This window comes from Lemur catta, chromosome 13 (assembly GCF_020740605.2).
Source record: "Lemur catta isolate mLemCat1 chromosome 13, mLemCat1.pri, whole genome shotgun sequence".
Classification (NCBI taxonomy): Eukaryota; Metazoa; Chordata; class Mammalia; order Primates; family Lemuridae; genus Lemur; species Lemur catta.
The window spans coordinates 32,893,490-32,912,704 of NC_059140.1; positions in this window are offsets into that span (position 1 = coordinate 32,893,490).

Below are 19,215 nucleotides of genomic sequence, written 5' to 3' on the forward strand. Positions count from 1 at the left end.
GACTATATATGTATCAAAAGACATGCATATCATATACATATAAGATTTATTGTAAGAAATTGGCTCATACTTTTCTCTGGGCTGGCTAGGCCAGACCAAAAGTTCGTAAGGCAGACAATCAGGAATAGCAAGAATAACCTCTAGGGCATGGGTTGAAACTGCTGTCCATAGACTGAATTTCTTCTCCAAGGGAAGCCTCAGCTCTGCTCTTAAGGCCTTTTGACTGATTAAATCAGACATACCCAGATTATAGCATATAGTCTCTCTTATTTAAAAGTCAACTGACTACAGAGTTTAATCAAATCTACAAAATGTCTTTAGGCTAGAATCCTGTTCACTTGGGACAATTTATATAAGTTTAAAAAATGGAAACATGTATGTTTTTGTTTTAAAATAGAAGGAATGAAATAAAAATAGACTTACAGTCTTTAAATTTGAGAATTATGTCTGTTTTTATATTGATATACCTTTAGTGTCTGGCACATGATAGGCACTCAATAAATATTTCTTTGAGTAAATAGATGATTTAATATACACGTATGGGTATGTGTAGCTATACACACACACACATAGTGAATTATATAAAGATTCTACATTTCTACATAACAAAATGCAGTGTTAAATATAAAATATTGCATTATTCCTATAATGTACATATAGCCTTTTCTTATTCATGAATGCTAGAATATATTGTACATCTAAAATTTATTTAGAATACAATAGAAATGTAAGTACTTAATACACAGTAATTGATCTAGGTTTCACTGTGATATAAGGTCACAGATGTTAACATATTTTTTATTAGAAAACATAGGCTATACATGGATTTTTTTCCTAAGTGACAATACTTTTAAACTTGAATGTACTCTTCATTTATTTGTCTGTTATGAATGAAAACTTTAATACTCTTCCTTATACACATGAATTTTAATCAAAGAATTGTTACAGCACTAGGGACACAGTAATTCATTCTTTATGCATGAAACTTTCAATATTTAAATAAATTTAATCCAGGTTCTCTGTATTACCCTCTAGATACTTTCCTGTCTCAATAAATTCATGGTAGGCCAAGCGGAAGCATTTAAGTTGGAAATCACTTGTAAGGATTTCTATTTCTACATGGGAGCAAACATTTGAGAGAGTAAAAAGTGTGCTTTTCCAAAAGTATATTTAAAGAAGTATCAATATATAAGAATTCATGTGTCTAAATTTATTAAATTTACCTTCTACAAAAATTTGACACATTTATGTTTGTGTATATTTAATTATTTGTTTTTATTAATACATTTAGTCAACTATATGTTTTAATCATCAATAAAATGTAACAATATAATTACATTACATGGTTTAATATTTTCTTAACTAAATTATTCATTTGAATGTTTCCTCTTACATTTCTGAGAAGGTCAAATCCAATAGAACAGTATCTGTTACAAATAGAGTTTAAGCCTATTTAATAATTATATATGTACAACAATAATTTCCTTTCATTGGGACATTTAAAGAATTTATGTTGTGAAAATATAAATATTTAAATAATTTAAAGTAAAAATAATTTGTATTTATATTTTAAAATCCTTACTTAGAATAGTAGCACTGATATTTAGAATAATCTAACCTTTGGTAATTTAGATTAGTCTTTGCTTTTATCACAATTAATGCCTTCTTTGAATAGTTCTAGTAAAATTTAATCATGATTCAGCGAGATGAAAAATGGAAAATTTGAGCAAAATGCTTGGTTATTAAGAAATTATAGCTCTTGTCTGATTTATAATTAATATTGAAAACAAATAAAATGATCATTTCTTTCTGCTAAACTGGCTTTACCTGGATAGACATATTAAATAAATACAAAAGTAGTGAGATTCTTGATAAAGGTTGTTTGGGGTACTATAGGGATATTGATTCTGAAATACGGAAAATTTTCTGTAGTCACCAAATTTTAATTAACAGTCTCATCTCACTCAGAAAACTAGCTGACATGGAGACAGAAACCCTCATCAGGTAAGACAACAGAGTTCTCACATTGCTTAACTTTTATATACCATTGTCACCAGAAGAGGGTAGCTTAGTAAAAAAGATGAGATTTACTCAAAATATGTGAAATATTATGATTGATTCAAAATACATTTTCTTCTTAAGCACTAAACTTGAGATATTCTTAGAAATTTTAGAGACGAGAGAAGCTAGATATTTAAAACACTTTTCTATTTCTAAGATGTAACTACTCATTACCCTACACCCAGTGTGTGATAGGAAAATTACCCCGTCAGTGGTAATATAATAAAAATGGAATCAATTACCCTTTTTTGAAAACAATGAATAATTGTGATGATTCAAGGGATTATTTTATAAAGCTTTGTCAGTTGTAGTCTTAAATGCAATGTTAAAATGAACTCAGATTACCATGTTGGACACACACACATATATATATATTGTGTGTGTGTGTGTGTGTTTGCGTGTCACATTAGGCAGTTGAAGCCTTCAAATTTCATTATTTTGGTTGGTAAAAGATTGTGTATTGGTACTATTTTAAAGTAAGAGCATATATTAAATATAGAATATTTTCTATATTATTCGAATCTTTATGTATTTCCTTGTTTATTGAGGTCTTTGATCCATGGAAATTATTGATATTTTTGTGTAAGTTGAAAAGTGGTGATCCATTTATTTTCATCAATATTGTTTAATGATTGAAACACAATTGATGTAAATGTTTGTACCCACCTCAGTGCAATGTTATTTCTGATATATCTGTACATAAGTAAGCATGGATCTGTTTCAGAGCTTTTAAGTATCTTATTTTAGACTATGTATTTATACCTGCAGCAACATCACACCTTTGTATTGTTAAGTAATATCTGATAGAGCAAGTCCTCATATTTCCTTTTCAAGAGGTGCTTGGCTATTTTGGGGTCTTTGTACTTAAATTGCTTTATCAACTGGTCAAATTCCTTAATAAATCTCCTTGAATTTTGGTTGGTATTACATTAAATTTATAGATTAATTTGAAAAAAATTTATATTGTCAATATAGAACTCCCTATTAATGAATATCTTACAAATTTCCATGTTTTGACTCATATGTAGTTATTACTTTTCATATTTTTTCATATGGTTCTTTTATGAACTACATCCCAAATTTTACCTCGTTCTTCATGCTTTTAAAAACAACATTTTTTGTATATTTAATATTTAAAAATAACAAAATTTCTTAATTTTAATATATTGTTACATACATAGATATAATTTTGTATATTATTATTGTATCCAGCAAGTTATTCTTTAGACTTTTTCATATTTTAGCTTATGTATTATCATATGCAAATAATTTTATCTCTTCTTGTCTTATCTTAGTTTTATTTTTTATTGTTTTCTCTTCTAAAACTGGCTAACCCCTTTATTACAAAGAAGAATAAAACAATACTGATCTCTCCAGGACTTTTAAGACCTAGGCTTGCAACTAGGATACCATCGTCTCTGTCTTGTACTAATGGTCAGAGCAGGTCACATGGTCAAACATGAGGCTAAATTATGGAGAAATATACTCTACCTCTTTCATGGGGAGGACTGGAGTCTCACGGGCAAAGGGTATAGATGAAGAACTGAGGCCATAATGCAATGTCCCACAGTATATTTGTTTTTAACAATTTTGAAGGTTAATTTTCCCATACATGATATTTATTATAAATTGTGATATTATTAGATAAACTACTATAATAGGTTGGATTTCCTGGAAACAGTTCCTGAGACAGGGTTTGGCATTCAGGATATTTGAGGTATCAGTGCCAGTGAACACAAGTTAGAGGAAACAGGATTGAGCAGAGGTAGATGTTAAACTGAAAAGTGGGTCCCACAAACTTTAGGAACACACTAGAGGTTTTTGGAGAGACATAGTCCATCGGAGTTTTCCCATGTAGGTTCTAAACATTCAAGCTATTATACTTTATGCACCTGGAGCAAACTCTGAAGAATCTAACAGTTGCAGGTGACCTAGTAAGAGCATTCTTAGCAGCTGGGGCAGTAAATGCTTCCCTGAAGTGGAATCTGAACAAACCAACTCCCTGTCCACCACACCCATATTACTTTAAAGACACATGGTTTCCACTCACAGCTTACTGGGTTACATTGTTCTTTAATATGTAATAAATTTTGTAAGTTTTTATGAAATTATAGAAAAATCATGATTTTCTCCTTTAATTTGTTAATGTAGTGAATTAAATATTGTTGTGGCTTGAAATGTTAGTCTCTTCCCAAACTCATGTTGAAATTTAATTGCTTTTGTAACAGCAATAAGAGGTGGGATCTTTAAAAGGTGGTTAGGCCACAGGGCTCTGTCCTCTTGAATAGATTAGTGCTGTCATCATGGGAGTGGGCTTGTTATAAGGAGTGGGCTCCCTATAAAAGGATGAGTTTGGACCCTTTTTGTTCCTCTCTCACCCATGTGATGCCTTCCATCATGTTGTGACACAGCAAGAAGGCCCTCTCCAGATGCTGGCACCTTATGCTTAGACTTCCCAACTTTAAAACTGTGAGAAATAAATTTCTGTTCATTATAAATTACCCAGTCTGTGGTATTCTGTTATAACAGCACAAAATGGACCAAGATAAATATTTTCTAAAATGAATTTAACCTTGATGTATTGGTACCATTTTTTTTTCCCTTCTACTTATGTCTTGGGGCTACATTCTACATGATTTCGTCTTACCTGTCATCCATTTACCCTGTGATTCTCAGCTATATATTAGCTGTAGATTAACCTTTCAATCAGGATTTTAACTTTGATTATTACATTTCTAATGTTTTATATATGTGTGGTCTTTTTTTACTTCTGCAAGATGTTTTTATAGTTTATGTTTTACCTTTATCTAAGCATTTTCCTTGCCTGAGTTGATCAATAATACATACTTCCCTTGCAGCCAGAAGTAATATATGAGTTTACTACTGGATCCCTCTTACTCTGTACATGTATCCCTTATTCCCTAACATAAGGCAGAGAGAGCATCTTATTAGAACACTTGCTTGGACATACCTATACCTTGATCTCTGTCTCCCTACTTCCAGCCCCTCACACAGAATTCTGTCAAACAGCAGGTTAAGATTCAGCAGTTAGACAAATGCTCCCAGAGCAAAACAGGTTTTATTTTTCTGCTTAACCTTTGGGGTACTCCTTTTACTTTGAATTTAGACTGGTATCTATTATCTTTTTAACTCCTTGGTGATAAAAAAAAAAACCTGTAAACATCTAATTCTGCATGTTCAGTTGGAGAAATATTTGATTAAGATAAACTTTCTAGCCATATTCTACAGATATAAGTTTAAATTCATGTATAAAACTTATGTCCTAAGGATTACAAAACAGAAATTATATGCAAATAAACTTAATAGAGAAACAATAAACTACTGCACCAAACTCCCAGAGATTGGAAAAACCAGTGAATGTTATACACATACTTCTTAGTAGATTAATACACACTGCTGTAAGATATTTAAGGGTGCAAATTAGAGATTTACTTTACATTTTTTTCAAAGAGAGGATTTATTATCTCTTTCTTTCCATGTATCAGAAAAATCCCTGAAAGAATCACTCTAAGTATCATATGGATTATGGTTTTTCAAAAGTAGAGGCTCAAAGTTGTGAAATTGATTTAAAACATTATTTTTAATAAGAGAATAATAAAAATAGAATAAAATGGAATAAAATAGTATAGAAAATACTAGATTATATTACACATGGTATGTATAAGAATTGCATTTGATACTTTTTTCCCTGTAGAAACAAGTCTGTATAGTGAGATTTGTGGGAAAAGTATTTTCACATTCTGGATCAAAAAGTTTCAAATTTACTGCATAAGATTGGAGCACAGAGCAAATAATCAAAAATAAAATCTACCGTACATATCTTGAAGGAAGAAGATATTTCTTCCATCACATTTAAAAATATAGGAGTAAACTATTCTACATTAATAATAAACATAATGATTTTCTTTTGTTTAGGATGATTGTAATAAATGCAATATACCATGTGTTGCTAAATTTCAAATAATCACAGTTTAGGTTTTAAATGTTTGGATCACCTTTGCTTTTTTTTCTGATTTTCTATCTCTGCCACTAGATGATTGGTACAAGGAAGAATATGAAAACTTGTTTATTCAAATTTATTTTATCAATGGAAATTAAACCACATTTTGAAAGAAAGAAACAACTGTGGTTTTGAGAAAAAATATAAAATAAGTAGGCTCAACAGCTTTTTGTGCTACCTAGGAATTTGACTTGAGGAAAATTTATTTCCTTTGTTAATGTAATTAAATGACATTTTATTATAATTTATAAACTGTGTTCTATATTTGCTATTTCTTAGTCTGAAAATTACTTAAATTTGGTGTAAATTAGTTTGAAAAGAATCAGAAACAAATATGATTGTATTTTCCCAGGGATGAAACAGTATGTGCATTTCACATTAATAATATAAAAAGTGCTAGGAACAGCAATTTCCTATTTATTCAATATAAATAATGACTTTTACTGATAGTTCTGCAACCATTCAATACTCTGAACTACATTCTATTTGTATAGTATGTATAAGCACAGTTTGTAATTTGTCAGCAGAAGCACATCTTGCAATTAGTTTGCTATATAGAGCTGACCTCATCAGTATTACCTGGAGAATGCCATCTAACATTGACAGTATTCTCTTAGTTAAAGATAGGAAGCTGTCAGGATTTCCATTAAATTTATATTCCAGAGGTTTGTAACTCTGCTTCTAAAAATGCCACAGGCGTAAACTTAGAATTCAAGGTGTTAGCAGGGTAGTTTATTTTAAAAGGAAGGCTGTATGTAAACTGCGAATATGTCCTTCAAGTTTAAAAAGGCAGTCAGGCAGTATGAATGTCTGCATAAGCAAACATCTGTACTAATACCATGTCTGTGTTCCTAGCAATCCTGCTGACTTTTCAACCAGGGAAGGACAATGATACAGCTACAGTTGACTGGAAATGTTAGTGTTCTGTCAGCCACTATTGTTTCCTCAGCTGTTCATGTATGTGTTCAATAGGGATTTAAAAAAAAAAAAATTCTAAGGATATCTCCAAATCAAAATATCACAGTGTTATTGCATAATATGAGATAAAGCTTATTCTTTAAGAGAGAATGATATTGTTTTTAATCTTTTAGGCCTAGTTCTGACACTTACTGTCAGCTACTGGAAATCAAATTAATATGAAGATCAGTGGTATCTGTTGTAAGCAGTATAAGGAAGGGATTCTCCTTATTCTGGTCTTAATAATTGCAAGAAAGAGGGATTGTGCCTATTGACGAATGTTTATATCAAAATCGCTAATGTCAACACATATTAACATTTAAACCATAGAAATCCAAGATGGAATAATGGTGATAAGATTTACCTTCCTGACTGAAACAAGCAAAAACCAAAATCCTCAAAACAATGATTTCCAAGGTAACAGACATGAAGCAATGAAGAAGAGTGATTCCATGGAGAAAAGAAATAAACAAGGTGAGTTGTACCATTGGACCAGCCTAGTGATTTGAGAGAGTTTCCAGATTATGGTATAAAAAAGCAGAACAAAGCTGAGCCTAGTATCTGAGTTGAGGGGATGAATTTGAGCATCTAAGAAAAACAAGGCAGCAACAGTTGGCAAAGCACTTTATGGGAAATAAGAGAATGACACAGAGGAAGAATTTCAGTGACCTGAGAGCATCATTCCTAAATATCAAGCAGCATATTGACTAGTATATTTGTGCAATGCAACTCACCAAGGCTAAACACCAACCAAAAAAGATTATGAGGAATAATAATCATAGCTCACATGGGACCAAGAAAAATGCCTGTTAGCCCAGATCAGACTAGAATAATATTAAAATTCTCACAGCATTGAGTAGAGTATTCATAAATATCTTGTTTCTACAGTGTGCAACAAATTATCTCTAGGATAAATACAGTTCACATTTATCTAACAAATATTTTAAAAGCAAAACCCAAAAATATCAAACTGTTTTCAAGTAAATTAACTCTATCATACAACTATATTGAGAGGTATTTATGGGAGAACAAAAATATATAACTTTCAACCAAAATTATCAGACATAAAGAGGCAGGAAATTATACTCTATAATGTAAAAAAGAAAAAAAAAACAGTCAAAAAAAATTGACCCAGAATTTGCACAGACATTAGAATTATCCAGTGAAGACAATAAAACACTTTTAAAAACTAAACTATATTTTACACATTAAAAAATTAAGGTGACACATGGAAAATATACAACAAATTCAGTAACTACTAGAGCTGCAAATGTCAATATCTAAGATGCAATTATAATGAATAGAATAAATTATAGATAAAATATTGCAGAAGAAAAGATAAGTAAACTTGAACATATGTCAATGGAAAGTTTCTAAAAATTAAAAATATATAGAAATCAATGAAATTAAGGAAAGCATAAGTGTAATAGCAATTCTTGAAGTAAAGGAAAAGAAGAACTAGATAAAACTATATGTGCATCTTTGAAGAAATAAAGTTAAAAATTTCCAAATTCAATGAAAATTTTAAACACACAAGTTCGAGACGTTCAATGAAGCCCCCCCACCAAAGAAATAATGAAATAAATTGCACCTAGATATATCATAATCAAATTTCACAAAACCAATGATAAAAAAACTCTTAAAAATAGTCAGAGGAAAAGACACATTATATCAGTACACATAGAGGAACAAAGATAAAGATAACAGATTTCTTTGATAATAAAAAAATAAGCAGCCCCATAAAACCTGGCTAAAATATTTGAATAGACACATCATCAAAATGATATATGACAACAACTAAGCACTTGAAAATATTTTTAATATGATTAGTCATAAGAAAAATGAAGATAAAAACATGGTTCAAAACCATTAGGCATCTATTAGGATGCATAACGTAATAGAAAGCTGACTAAGCAGGGGTGGGGAACCTGCAGCCTTATGGCCACATGTGGCCTTCTAGGTCCTTAAGTGAGGCTTTTGACTGAATCCAAATTTTATAGAACAAATCCTTTTATTTTTATTAATACATTTTATCTTTTATATTTTTATTTTATTTTTAAAATGAACATATTTAAAATACCAAAAAATAAGTTTCAACAAAATAATCCTCCCAGACTGACTAGCACAATTAGAACATTAGTAAGCCATAAAGGAAATATTGATGGCTGCTATGCTCATGATTTAGTTCTAACTTCCCCCAACTGACTGACGCCACTACCGCACAAGGCTGGTTGGCGAGAGTATATGAAGGTCAACTATGTCAGCATGCTATCAGCTTAGGACAACAGTGTATTATATTTCTGTTTGAAGTGAAATTGAATAGTTGCACTGGTCAATAGTGTCTTTTAATTCTGTCTACTTAAGAGCACATTATGTCAAAGAAGACCAAGAGAACACTGAAGGAAGAAAACAGATTTTTTTAATGAGGGTTGGGAATCAATATTATCTTGTTTCTGCTAAAGATAAGAAGATTTGCTTGCTTTGTGATTCTGCAATATCAACATTAAAGAAATTTAATGCTCTTCAGCATTATAACAATCATAAGAACCACAAATATTTTAAATTAGAGGGAGAGGCAAAAAAGATTGTGTTGCAGAAATTAAAAGATGAAAAGCAAAAGCAAAGACAATTCTTTCAAGCAGCAATAAGACCTGGAAATAATGCCTCTGAAGCAACTTATAAAGTAGCTTATATACTCAGGAAAAAGGGAAGCTATCCAGTTATGTAGAAATTGTGAAAGAATGCATTGTCGAAGTTGTAGGATGCTTAGACCTTGATTGAGTTTCAAAGTACAAATAACTGTCCCTTTCAAGGAGTACCACAACTGATCAGCAGCATGAATTAGCCTTCAACTTAGCAGAACAACTTGATGCAATACTCCAAAAGGAAAATATACATTATTCAATTGCTTTGGATGAATCAACTGATACTACTGACTGAGCACAGGTTTTATACTTCATTTGGGTCGTAACAGATTTTCTGCACTATGAAAAGTTCTTTGCTTTGGGCCCTTTTGCAAACAGAACATGGGAATAGATATCTTCAACAACTTTCAAGATAAATGTTGGAAGTTGGACTGGATTTGGTAAATTTACTGAGTGTATGTACAGATGGTGTAGCTTTCATGGCAGGAAATATGAAGGGTTTATTGCACAGAAAAAAAGTATTAACAGATCCAGATGCTCTCATTTCTTTTCATTGTATTTTGCATCAGCAAAATCACCGTGCTAAAGCTACTATTTTAAGTGACACTTTGGAACAAGTTATAAGTATTGTTAACTATATTTGTATAAATGCAACATGGCATTGTCAGGTTCATAATATGGTAAAGCTGAATGATGAGGTATTCACTGTGGATTTGCCATTTAATTTTAAAGTGCATTGGCTATCACAGGGACAGTTGTTAGCCAAAATTTTATCTCTGTGAGAACATAGTTAAATTTTATGAAGAACAGAATAAGCTATGTGAATTATTGAAAGAAGATTTCTATAGAAATGCAACATCTCTGTGTGATATGTCAAATCAAAATGACTTGGATATTTCTTTGCAAGGTAAAACTAAGTCTACATATGATATGTGGGTAAAAATCTAAGCACTTTGAAAATGCTATCTTTTTTCAAAACACTTCTTCTCATACAGGAAATTTTGGATGAGCATTTTCCCCAGTTAGCAAAGGTCACTGATGAGCAGGATGATATGGGTGAATCATTTGAAGAATGCACCCCTGTTATAGACCTATTAATTGGAGACTACAATGGAAGATTCACTAACTTTGAGAATCATGACATCACACTCAAATTAGCATTTCAGCCTCACCTAGTTGATATCACTGAGGCACCTAAAAAACTGCAGATGGAATTGATTAAGCTCTCAGTAGATGACATTTCAAAGTCATTGTTTGATGCTAAGAAAGATATGATGGAAATATGGAACAATGCAGAATACTCATGCCTTCGGCAACATGCCTGAAAAATGCTTTCTTGTTTATCAACCACTTATTGCTGCAAATCTGCATTCTCCTACCTAGCCCAAATCAAGATACACTTAAGGCCACAAATGACTGATACCCAACTAGAGGATTAATTGAAAGTGCGTACCTCCATGCTGCAATCAAATATTCAAATATTTTCCAACAAAAAGCAGACACAACAAAGTCATTAAAAGGTTGTTTAACTTTAAAATTTAACAAATAATTTTCATTTTTGAAATTATTAAGTATATAGTATTAATAGAGTTTTAGAAAATAATGTACATTTTTAAGTATATCTAATTTAAGTTTCTTGAATGTGGCCTTATTTGATTGCAGCTAAATTATTGCAGGCTTTCAGCATGAAAACTTTCCCCACCCCGGCCAAGGCTAAGAATTTATGACTAAGGAACAACAAAAATAAAACAAAGGGTCTTAATTAAATTAAAAAGCTTCTGCACAGCAAAAGAAGTAATTAGCAGAGTAAACAGGCAACCTACAGGATGGGAGAAAATATTCACAAACTATATATCCAACGAAGGACTAATATCCAGAATCTACAAATAACTCAAAACAGCAAGAAAAAAACAAATGACCACATCAGAAATATGCAGAAGACACGAACAGAATTTTTTTCCAAAGATGATAGATAAGTGAATAACAAATATAAGAAATAATGCTCAACATCACTAATCATCAGAGAAATGCAAATTAAAACCACAATGAGATAACACCTTACAACTGTCAATATGGCCATTACTAAAAAGTAAAGAAAACAACAGATGCTGAGATGGATGCAGAGAAAATGGAACACTTATGTCAGTAAGACCAGCACTGATATGGAAAATAGTATGGAGATTCCTCAAAGAGCTAAAAGTATACTTGCCATTCCATCCAGCAATCCCACTATTAGGTATTGACCCAAAGGATAAGAAATCATTTTATCAAAAAGCCATCTACACTCGAATGTTTATTGTAGCACAGTTCACAATTGTAAAGATATGAAATCAACCTAAGTGCCCATAAATTCATGAGTAGATAAAGAAAACATGGTGTGTATGTATAATATATACACATACACACCATGGGATACTACTCAGCCATAAAAAGGAATGAAATAATGTAATTCACATTATTGTAGATGGAATTGCATACCATTATCCTAAGTGATGCACTTCAGGAATGGAAAATCAAACACCACATGTTCTCATTAATAAGTAGGAGCTAATGATGGGTATACATGAGCTCAAAATGACATGAAACGTATTGGAAACTAAAAAGGGTAAGGGTGGGAGGGGGTTGAGGTATAAAAATTTCCCCGTCAGGAGCAATGAACATCATCCTGTTGGTGAGAACACTGAAAACCCTGAAAACCCAACCTTCAGCATTATATAGTATGTCAATATGAAAAAAGAAAAAAGACTTTTTTACCCCCTTGATATTTTGAAATTAAAAAAAAAATGAAATATGTATTTCTAAAAAATTAAAAAGAAACAAATTGGAAAATAAATGAAAACAAGCCATATAGAACAGAATACACACAGTAACTAAAATATTGTAATTCATAAACCAGCCTTATATAGAAAATACTGTAATCCTGTTAAATTTCTTTTTTTTTTTTTTTCCTCTATAAGCAAGAACTTGACTTTTACTTTGAGGACACAAACCCCATTTCTCTGGATTCTCTGCGTTCCGAATGGCTATTCCAAACTTTTTGCTTGAATAAACTCTTTAAAACTGGATTTTGATCCTTTCAACTATTTCCTGTTGACAGGATTAAACCAGAAAGGACTTTCTTACTAAGCTAACTCAGGTAGACTAGGCACTTTTTGATTGCTTTTGCAGTGAATCTTTTCAGGATAAACTGGTTTGTTTGGGGATTTACCTGCTTCACTTAGCATGGATTCCATTTTTGGTTCAGCATGATCTGCTAGAGCCTAGCGCAGGAGAATAGCCAAAACAATGTCCTCCTATAACTTTGTTACCAATTTTTATTTATTGCATGTTAATTAATGTTTTGTTTCTAATAATAAAATGGTTTCAAGACCCTAGGCTGCCTAGTATTTAGTGTAAGTAGGTATCTGGATAAAGACTTCTTTTTGTTCCCCTCATGATTCTTTTCTACTACATACTCCCCTCCCTTTTAAACAGATGGCCTTCTCTCTTTCTCAGGTTCATTGCACCAGAGAAGGTGTTGATGAGGAATATAAAAAAGAGTTCTAGTCTCCACTATGGATATCATGCTAGGGGTGTTCAAGGACAAAAGAATATTATAGAAATGGCCACAGTTGCCCAGACACGGTGGCTCACACCTGTAATCCTAACACTTTTGGAGGGCCAGGTGGGAGGGTTACTTGAGGCCAGGAGTTTGAGACTAGCCTGAGAGACCCCATCTCTACACAAAAATTAAAAAACAAAAAATAATTGGACATGGTGGCAGGTGCCTATAGTCCAAGCTACTCAGGAGGCTAGCTGAGGCAGGAAGATTGCTTCAGCCCAGGAGCTTGAGGTTGCAGTGAGCTCTGATGATGCAACAGCACTCTAGCCCAGGCACCAGAGCAAGACTGTGTCAAAAAAAAACAAAGAAAGAAAGAAAGAAAAGAAAAAAAATGGAAAAGAAAAGAGAGAAAAAGAAAGGAAAAGACAGGAAGAAAAAGAAAGAAAAGGAAAGAAAGGAAAAGAAAGGAAGGAAGGAAGGAAGGGAGGAAGGGAGGAAGGGAGGAAGGGAGGAAGGAAGGAAGAGGTCACAGTCATCCCTTGGTATCCATGGGGGCATTCCAAAATACCGCTACTTTTCCATATCAAAATCTGCTGATATTCAAGTCTCTTAGCAGGTCCTCTATATCTGTGGAAATCCTCAGATACAAAGGGTTGACTGTACTCTCAATTAAATTTATTTCCTAGAGAAAGAGAGCTGAGAGTATTCATTCCCTTAAAAACTAGGAAGTTATTCCCCTGACATGATTAGAACAAAATTGAGATGATGGTTTGTAAAGAAAAGAGGCCTACGGTCCATTTTACAGGCAAAGCCCTAGGGAGGTGAGAAATCTCAGGGATCACACAGTTGAATAATGAGATTTAACAGAAAGGACAACTGTCAGTGGTATTTATGCTGTAACAGAGCCCAAAATAAGCAGCAATGTCTTCATGGCTTCAAGTGGCAAATCTGCTATAGCTGAAGTAGCCTCATGGCGAGGGCTGTCTCAGGAACTGCCAGTTTGATTAGATCAGTAACCAAGAGACAAAAGCAATAAGGGACTTCTTAGTCTAAATAGAGGACAAACAAAGACAGAAGCAGTACCTTCTGCCAATGTCTTAGTATAATGTAAAACCTCTCAGAAGGAAGATGCAACACAGGAGAAAAAAAGGGTAAAAAACCAAAACTGACTAACATTAAGTTTTGTGCGCTTTAGCAGAATTTTTAAAAAATTTTAAGTAGAAATAAATGGGTATGCCTTTATTCAATAAGTACTTGAGAGTCTGCTGCGGGCTAAAATGCTTACAAAAATAGACACACTATCCTCCTGGTGTTTGTAGTTGAATGAGAAAGGTAGATATTAATTAATCACAAAACATAATCATTGCAATGTATGCTAAGTGGTAGAGGATAATAGTGCTGTGAAAGATGGTGACTATAAAAAGAAATAGTAGATGGTATTGACCTGGTAAAGGACTGGGCACAATATTTCTGGGTAAGTTATATTTGGGTTGGTTGAACAAAGATAATTTGAAGTTAGCCAGTTAAGGTGTGACTAGGAGAAGTATGCACATGTGTTTGTAGACAGGGATAAGGACAGCATCCCTGACGGCAAGGGCTTTGAGATGAGCTGGAACTGGAGAACAAAGAGCAATTGGGGGAAAGGAGGGTGGATAATTACAGGTCAGATCACACAAGAGGACATTATACACCATTTTCTGGAATTTAAAAATTATCAAAGGAGCAATGCAAAGCTACTAAAGGGTTTACACATGGGGAAGTTATGATCAGATTTCTATTTGCAAAAGTTCGTTCCTGTTTTGTCTGCCTCCTGGAAACAGTGTACAATGCAGAGCAGTAAGGTAGCCAGTATTCAAAGGGTGTGTTAGAATGCAATTGCAGTAGTGGAGGCAGGGGCAATGTAGCTTGTATAGGGGGTACACAGTGAATGAAAAGATGCATGGACAGCTTTGAGGGTGATCAGGAGGTAGTGATAGGATTGGATGAATGATTGGATATTGGGAGTTCAGGGAGAGAAGATTTCCAAGTGTAACTCCTAAGTTTCTACATACAAAACTGCATTTATGGTGGTCACACTGGGGGAGGACTTGATATGGGTGGAAAGTGTATGAGTTTAGACACAGAGACTACTGAGGCCTCATCCTAAAAGGCCATGTACAGACTTGAACTTTCACTCCGAATGAATGAAGCCACTGTGGGTATTGAGTAGAGGAGAGACATGATTTGACTTTGGTTTTAAGGTGATTATTCTGTCTGTGTATTGAAAGTATATTGAAAAAAGGTTTCCAAGCAAAAATTCCCTTGAAAAATTAAGCAGGTAAGAAAGACTTTATTCAAGACATTGGAGAGAGGCAAGAAATCAGTCTGAGCTCAGCTTCCACTAAAACTAAGGGCTGGTAGGTTTTAAGGAGTGAGGAATGATATAGGTGGTAGATGGGGATGTGGGGAGTCACAGGTCACTTGTCTTTGCTTATTGGCCCTACCCAAAAGAAAATGAAACATTCTCACATCTGTTTGACTGGAGGTAGATTTACAACTTAAAGCAAAGTGGCCCAAGAGTTAGAAGTCAGGCTCCTCCTCTGACACAGAAATCTGGGACAGAGGGGTGCTATCTCTCTTGATGATTATAACAGGATAGTTCCCAGGTCCTTGAGAGTGGGCATCCCTGGGTTGTAAAACCATGGAGTACTACTCAGCTATAAGAAATAATGGTGATATAGCACCTCTTGTATTTTCCTGGATAGAGCTGGAACCCATTCTACTAAGTGAAGTATCTGAAGAATGGAAAAATAAGCACCACATGTACTCACCATCAAATTGGTTTCACTGATCATCACCTAAGAGCACATTTAGGAATAACATTGATCGGGTGTCGGGCAGACGTGAGGGGGGAGAGGATGGGTGTATACATACATAATAAGTGCCATACGCACTGTCTAGGGGATAGACACACTTGAAGCTCTGATTCGGGGAGAGATGGGGGACAAGGGCAATATATGTAACCTAAACTTTTGTACGCCCATAATATGCCGAAATAAAAAAAAAATCTAAAAAAAAAAAAGAAGAAAAACAAAACAAAACAAAAAACTGGAAAGTGTCTTATAAAATGATTTATATCTTAAAGGGACAAACAAAGAATTTAAAATTACAAGTTTTTCATAAGTAAATTATCCAAGAAAAGGGAGATCAGAGGCCTACAAGTAGAAAGAAGCCTGTATAAATGTGTACACTATATAACTTTAAGCTGAAGGGAATTTTAAGACACCCTTGGTTAAAAACAAGAGTGGAAGTAAGGCAGTTCTTAGTTTTAGTGATGGGCTCTTTTCCTCATTCAGTATATTTCTTGCTGTGTGATTATTGATTCATTATAGTTAGTAAGTCATTCAGAGGTTTCATCTACTGGGATAAGGCAAGTGAGTACACAGATTTGTCTCCTACTGGAATATTGGACTATTCCACCTCCTTGCAGCATGTATGGCTGGGCACGCTTTTATCCTGCATGTCATCAGTGATGCCCACTTCAGAAGAGTCCTTCATTTTTAATGAAATTCTCTTTTCTGTAATGTCTGGATTGTTCTTATATCTTGCAAATCTTGATTGATAGGGGGGCTCTGTATCTTACACAGAAATATATACAGGCATACTTCAGTCTGGAACTGAACTCACAATATCTCCAAAGTATGCTAGTGTGTATGTGTATGTGTATGTATGCATATATGTGTATGTATATATGTACATATATCACTATAAATATATATACATATATAACTATACATAAATATACATATAAATACATATTTATGCCTCGGTATAGTAGTGAGTAAAATAAATAATTACATGCATATTTATAATTATAAAGCAGTATATCCAATAAGTAGAAGAGAGATTCATCTCATGTAGGTCAATATAAGGCATCATGTATGTTTGAATAAACCATAGAGGAATGAAGGAAAACAGAATTTTAACAGTCAATATAAATTTAAGGTGTATAATTTGAGATGTGACCAGCACTATGTAATATTTTTATAAAACTTACATTAAAATACATAGCACCTCTTATATTTTCCTGGATAGAGCTTGAGCCCATCCTCTGAAGTGAGGTATCACAAAAATGGAAGAATAAGCACCACATGTACTCACCATCAAATTGGTCCTAACTGACCAACGCTAAGATGCTCACACGGTAGTAATATTCATTTGGGGTTGGGGGGATGGGGGTGGGTAAACTGACAACTAATGGATGCGGTGAGCATTGTATGGGGGAAGGGCACACCTCCAATCCCTGCTTGGGTGAGGCAAAGTCATAATATGTAACCAAAAATGTTTCTACCCCCATAATATCCTGAAATTAAAAAAAAGAAAATGCTTCTTATCCCCTACATATTTGCTATGGTCAGAATGTTTATGCTCCCTAAAATTCATGTGTTGAAATCGTAACCCCAAAGCAACAAGGAGTGGGGTTCTGGGAGGTGATTAGGTCATGAGGGCAGAGCCTTCATTAGTGGGGTTAGTGCCCTTATAGAAGAGACTCCAGAGAGATTCTTACCCTTTCCACCGTGTGAAGACGTGGCAAGAAGGCACTGTCTGTGAGCTAGAAAGTGGGCACTCACCGAACACCAAATCTCCCAGTGCTTTGATCTTAGACTTCTCCATCTCCAAAACTGTGAGAAATAAATTTCTGTTGCTTATAAGCTAACCAGTTTAAGGTACTTTGTTATGGCAGCCTGAATGGACTAAGGCAATATTCTACTTGTCACAACTCATTATTCTACATTGTACTCTAAAATTCTTATAAATGCAACCACCAATTGATGACAAGCTTCATAATTTGTTAAGCCTAAAAAGTTAAGTGTCATCAGCTCTCTTTTCTCTTCTCTAAACACAGTATAACTGTGAGGGAACGTTTGGAAATTAGTATATATTGCTCAGAAAGAATGATGTCAAAATTCATGGCATATGAGAACATCACTTGTAGACTCTCAAAGGGACGTTGCACATCACACAGGAAATGAACTCCCTGACACAGGAGTGAGCATGACAGAGGTTATATTCCAGTTTATGCATTTGTCTTAAGAAATGATTGTTATGATATTAACCTCTCTTTGTGAATAAAATAGTAACTGAATTAGTTTTATATTGCTGCCACAACAAATCATGAGAAATTTAGCAACTCAGAATAACACAAATTTATGGTTACACAGATTTTTCAGGTCAGAGGTCCCGGTGGGCTCAGTGAGTATTGCAAGGTTGAAATCAATGTGTCAGCAGGGCTACGTTTAATGGATGAAATCTTTCAGGTAGTTAGACAATTCAGTTTTTTACAATTATGGAGCTTATGTCCCCATTTTCATTTATTACCATTGGCCAAGGGTTACATTTAGCTTTTAGAGGCTGATAGCATTTTCTGATTCCTGGCTCTCTCAAGTGCCATCAATGAGAGTCGAATCCTTCTCATGCTTCAAAACTATCTGATATTTTTGCATACTGCCTTTTCTTCTGCCTCATTTCCTCTACCTCTGTCTTACAGAGAGAGGCAGCATCTCTCTAACTCCACTTCTTGTTTTTTTTATTTTAGTATATTATAGATGTACAAATGTTTAGGTTATATATATTGCCTTTGCCCCACCTGAACCAGAGCTTCAAGTGTGTCCATCCCCCAGACGGTGCACTCCACATCCATTAAGTGTATCCATCCCCTTAGGCCCCTCCTATCTGCCTGACACCGATGAATGATGAAGGTTACTACTACTATGTGCACTTAAGTGTGGTTCAGTTAAAACCGATTTGATGGTGAGTACCTGTGGCGCTTGTTTTCCATTCTTGTGATACTTCACTTAGTAGAGTGGGCTCCAGCTCTATCCAGGATAATACAAGAGGTGCTAGATCACCGAGAAAACAAAGCAACAAAGTTCAACTCAACAAGATAAAGAGAAATCTAATTCTACTTCTTCATTTCTCATCTTTAAAGGTTCATGTGATTGCTTTGGGCA